Below are 5,298 nucleotides of genomic sequence, written 5' to 3'. Positions count from 1 at the left end.
CCAGAAGCCGTTGACATCCAGGATCTTGGAGGGGTCCTTGACCACGGAGCAGAAGCGGCTCAGGAAGGTAGCGATGTCCTTACCAGGGGTGTGAGGATTTCTCATGGAGACCGTGACTCTTCTCTCCTCTCTCTGGATGGGGCAGTTCCCCACGAAGCGGGAGAAGGGAGACTCCGGTCTCGCAGTCTTCACTGCCTCCCAGTACCTCTTACAGATGGCAATGGAGGCGAAGGTGATGTACCAGATCCCTTTCAGGTAATTCTGCACGCTGAGGGTTTCAGCCTTGGAGAAGCCCTGGTCCAGGATCATCTTCTTACCGAAGGTCTCGGCCGTCATGTCTGGGACCCTTCCTTCCACTTCCTTCAGCTTCAGGACCACGGTCTGCCTCATCCAGGGTTCCAGAGTGGGGGTCTTCTGGGGGGTGTCCTGGCTGGGCTGGCCTTGTCCGGCAGTAGCAGGGGCAGTGGAGGCAGAGGTTCCGGCCACGGGGAGAGGCTTCGGGGCGGTGGTCTTTCCTCCCTTCTTCCCAGGGGCAGGAGCAGGGGTGGAGGCAGGAGCTGGGGTAGCTGAGGCCATCGTCCTGGCTCTTCCTGGGGCAGAGAGGCTGGTCTTCCGGGGTGGAGGGAGCAGTGCAGATATCCTCCCGCTGGGTGGAGAGGAGCAGGGGCTTCCGCTGAAGAGGAGGCGCTTCTTCCGCTGGAGCAGGGCCCGAGGGGAGGAGGGCTTCTTCAGCCGGAGGTGCTCCCGGCGTCTTCTTCCCGGCAGGCAGGGGGGTTCGGCAGCGCTTCTTCCCCGGGGTCGGTCTTCTTGCTCCTGGCCGGCTTTGATCGGGTAACACAAGTCTCAAACAGTTCCTCACCAGGGTTAGAGTGTGCTATCGGATGAGCCACATTCAGGTATGTCCTCTGGGTTTTGGGCAGGAGAGAGACAAGTGCACCATGCAGCAGAGTCTACATCAGCCCCTCACCGATGTTAGAGTGCGCTATCGGATGAGCCACACTCAGCATAACCTCCACCAGGTAGTTGGTAAGCTGATAAGAACAGATACTACACTTGATCTTAGCCAAAAGGCCGAGAAGCAAATTTATACAGCTCCTAAACCTGTTGTTACTGAACTAAGCTAGATTAACATGTTTGTACTTAGCTTTTCTGTTGCCTTATTAATAATCCTGAAGTCTTGCAAACCTTAAAACACTAAGTGTGAGATTCAATTCAGCTTGATGTGTCTTCGAAACAGTGTGCGGAGACACGTCGCCTTGATGTTCTGAATTAAATCTCCGCTCAAAAATGAGCAGAGATTCCTTACCGTAATAGGCGGAACTATCCACATCCGAATATCGAGGCGCTGTTCAGTGGCACCCTTAGTTCACTGCATATGCATGACCTTATGCAAATCTAGAAATGACACTTTTTTATCATTGCATATTTTCTTAATATTTTAATCAACATACTGGTGTATTTAGGCACATGTAATTCCGTATGGGGCTTGCCTATCATCATAGCACCCTTTTAACTAAAAAGGATTAAAGAGCTGTTCCAATGGTAGACCAGGAAAACGTTTCTATATGTGACCTCTTTACTGATGCCTAGAGGAACATCATCAATCATACTGTCATCATTTACAATGGGATACATATTAAACATATGCAAAGAGAGTTCATTAAGAGACTATGGAGCAAATCAGGCCAAACTAAAATAAAAAAATGTATATTGTAATTATATATCCTAAAAGCTACGAAGTTCTAGTTCTTAACAAGAAAAGTTAAAAAAAGAATTTAAGAATTGGAAATATTATTCTTCTCTATATATCATTGATCCAGTCATAATGAAAATACTCCCGACTCTCTAGAGCTTTCCTTGCCAAAATGAAATAGTCATCAACAGCCATCCCACAGCAGGAGTAAAAGAGAATCAGCTATTGTACAAAATATTGTATTGGATTTAATTGTGTGTACACGAAGGCAACATAGCTAAATCAAACAATTTCCCTATTAACAATCAGTTCCAATTTAAAAATGGAAACAAAATAAAACCATTAATACTTTATTAATGTGATGGAAAATGAGTGGTTCCTACATTTAACTTTGTATTTCGTGTAATTCCATTTATTTTGAAAGAGACAAGTAGAATTCAATCAACTTTGCAACAGTTAACTGTTGTATTTTTTCCATTTACTGTCTTTGAAACTAAAAATTATGCAAATAAACTAGAGAATAACAATTTATCTAAGTGTGTCTAATGCAGAGAAATCTAGGTCAATTTGGAAGAAGTGTGCATTTATTTCTTGTAGAATTGAATTAAGCCAAACATATTTATAAATTATTCTCTGTGTTGTAAGATCATTTAGAACAATATAAACATAACTGTTAAAATAAGACAGTAGCCATACAGAAGGGGTGCACAACCTTTTTTTGGGAGAGAGTACTTAGTTGAAGTGATTGCTCAAACATGAAAAATAGATTTTACCACTACAGTTATAATATACGTCAGTTATGCCATATCTCTCAACATTGGCAAAAAGTCTGCAGGGGTGTGGCCATCCTATTGAGTGGGTGTGGTCACGCCACCTAGGGAGGGAGCCAGGTCCCTTCCCTATAACGTATTTGCCCTCCCTTCAGGGGCGGATCTAGACAATTGTTCTACCCGGGGCGATTTTAGGGGGAGGCGATTTAGGCCCCGCCCCCTTTCTGATTTCTAAGGCTGCCGGCGGCTGCACACTATGTGCAGGGCCGCTGGGCAGTGACAGTGTGCTGCCCAGCTGCTCTGATTGCGTTTAAAACACAATCAGAGCAGCCGGTCAGCACACTGTCACTGCCGAACGGACCTGCACAGTGTGCAGCTGTCGGCAGCAAGCCCTGCTAGGGCGTCCAGATCGCCCCCCCCCCCCCCCCCCCCTGGATCCGCCACTGCCTCCCTCACATCTGCAGTAACACAAGAGGAATACATGGATATTTATTAAAGACACAAGTTTAACTAACTTCAGATAGACATAGACTTTAAATTGGATTTCCACCTCTATAAGTCCCTTATTTACATTAGGGGTCCCTGTTTAGCAATCAGAGCGCTGCAGACTTCAGCCCAGGAGATTCTTCAAATGAAAGGTGTTTGACACCTCAAGTAAGCTGCCACTTCCCACTTAACAGCCGCACAATTCATTACATAAGACACAGTTGTACAGTGAATGTATGTCCATTTCATTCTAAATACAGATTGCACCCTCAGTCTGAAGTCAGCAATACTCATCTAGAAGGATCCAGAGACCGTTTATAAAGCACTGGGTGTCTAAGTTGAGGGACTTCACTTGAAAGTTATATGTGTGACCATTTCTTTGTTTTTTCCGTGGCGCGACCTGTGGGGAGATAGGAGGGGGATAGGGAGGGAGAGAGGGGGGGGAAAGATGGGGGGGGGGAAGAACAGGCGATACAGTATACACGAATTCGGCCGTCAGGTGGCTCTTCTAGAGTGGGAGATGTTTATAGCTCCTTTTGCAGTATGTTTATAGCTGTTTTGTCTTGTTTATAGCTCTAGTGCCGTGTATACTGGGGCGACTATGTGGGTATGCAGAGTAGTAAACTCTATGGGGTGGGCCGGGCAGTGGGATTACGGTGCCCGGTTCCAAGTGCTTCGGTAAAAGCTATGCAGTAAATCTGCTAATTTGGTATATAAACTTGCTTTCCCTAAAATAATGTAGTGTGTGGCTGGATGGTGGGGGGGTGGAGCAAGCTTTGGTTTAAATATAAATTTGGTAGTGTTCCCTTCTAAAAGGGAGAAGCGGTGTGTGTAATTATGTTCAGATAGATAGGGGGAGAGATATGTGGGGAGTTTAAAGGTAACAGGAAAGTGTTATGATGTAGGTGCTATGTGGATGCTTAGGTTACAATGTAATAGCGTTCTGCTGCCAAGCTCTAAAAAGAGCAGTTTAGTGTACAGGTTACCTTGGGTGAGCGGGTTGGCTGCTGTTCTGGATACTGGATCGTGGCGCTGGACGGGCGGTGGGGGTGGTTGTGGTCCAGGGTCTCACTTCCTGTGTTCTTGGAACGCAGGAGCGCTCCAGACGCCTCACTTCCGGTTTTCGTTTGGAACGCACAGGCGCCTGTGCGTTCCACTGCAGGGGTTGATTCTCCGCTTGTGAGGTTCCTGCTTACAGTGTAGAGTTGCTTTCTCCTGGGGTCTTGCTGCTTGGTGGAGCTACGACGGGAGGCAAGCACTTCTGTGTAGGTAGGTGTTGTAGGGTAGTTCAATCCAACGCGTTTCGTCCGGGCGGACTTCGTCAGGGATATGTCTTGTCTCTGTGATTTGGTCTTCTTATATGTGTCCTTCAGTGTGTCAGCCAATGGGATACGTTGTGGGAGTTAAGGGGGAGGGATTCCGGGTGTTGATAATGGATTATGTGAGGCTGTTGATTATGTATATTAATTTAATGTTGGTGTTCAGTGTGAAGTTAAAAGCGTCTGATGTTGTGGTTTTATTATATTTTGTTGCAGGGTTTAAAAGCGGGTACGTTACGGGACGGGGCTAATTTTGATGGGTGGTGCGGGGCTGAGGTGTATAAGGTATGGGTAGCGCTGATGGGGCATAGTTTGGGGCTCTTTATTATCGGGGGATATTATATCTTATCTTATGGAAGGGCATAGGGTAGGACTATGGTGGATGCTAATACGGGCACTAATTGGTGGTGTGGGGCAGGGCTAATAAGCTAAAAAGGTACTGTCATTCTTGCATGCGAGGATATAATTTATGACTATATATATAGACACATATATAGACATATAGGAGTTCTGAGGCTATTGAACACTACCAAATTTATATTTAAACCAAAGCTTGCTCCACCCCCCCACCATCCAGCCACACACTACATTATTTTAAGGAAAGCAAGTTTATATATCAAATTAGCAGATTTACTGCATAGCTTTTACCGAAGCACTTGGAACCGGGCACCGTAATCCCACTGCCCGGCCCACCCCTAAGAGTTTACTACTCTGCATACCCACATAGTCGCCCCAGTATACACGGCACTAGAGCTATAAACAAGACAAAACAGCTATAAACATACTGCAAAAGGAGCTATAAACATCTCCCACTCTAGAAGAGCCACCTGACGGCCGAATTCGTGCATACTGTATCGCCTGTTCTTCCCCCCCCCCCCCCATCTTTCCCCCTCCCTCTCTCCCTCCCTATCCCCCTCCTATCTCCCCACAGGTCGCGCCACGGAAAAAACAAAGAAACAACCAACAAAAACCGGAACTGGAACATCCGGAACATCCGTCAAGGCAGCATCAACCCTCTTAACCACGAAAC

The 5,298-nt window shown here is 46.5% G+C and overlaps 1 pseudogene; it reads right to left on the bottom strand.

The window, feature by feature from the left end:
* Positions 1–972: 972 nt before the first annotated feature.
* LOC142146863 (U2 spliceosomal RNA) lies at positions 973–1,083 on the bottom strand (annotated as a pseudogene).
* Positions 1,084–5,298: the final 4,215 nt, after the last annotated feature.

The sequence above is a fragment of the Mixophyes fleayi genome, chromosome 3 (assembly GCF_038048845.1).
Source record: "Mixophyes fleayi isolate aMixFle1 chromosome 3, aMixFle1.hap1, whole genome shotgun sequence".
Lineage (NCBI taxonomy): Eukaryota > Metazoa > Chordata > Amphibia > Anura > Limnodynastidae > Mixophyes > Mixophyes fleayi.
This window is presented reverse-complemented; position numbering and strand designations above follow the sequence as displayed.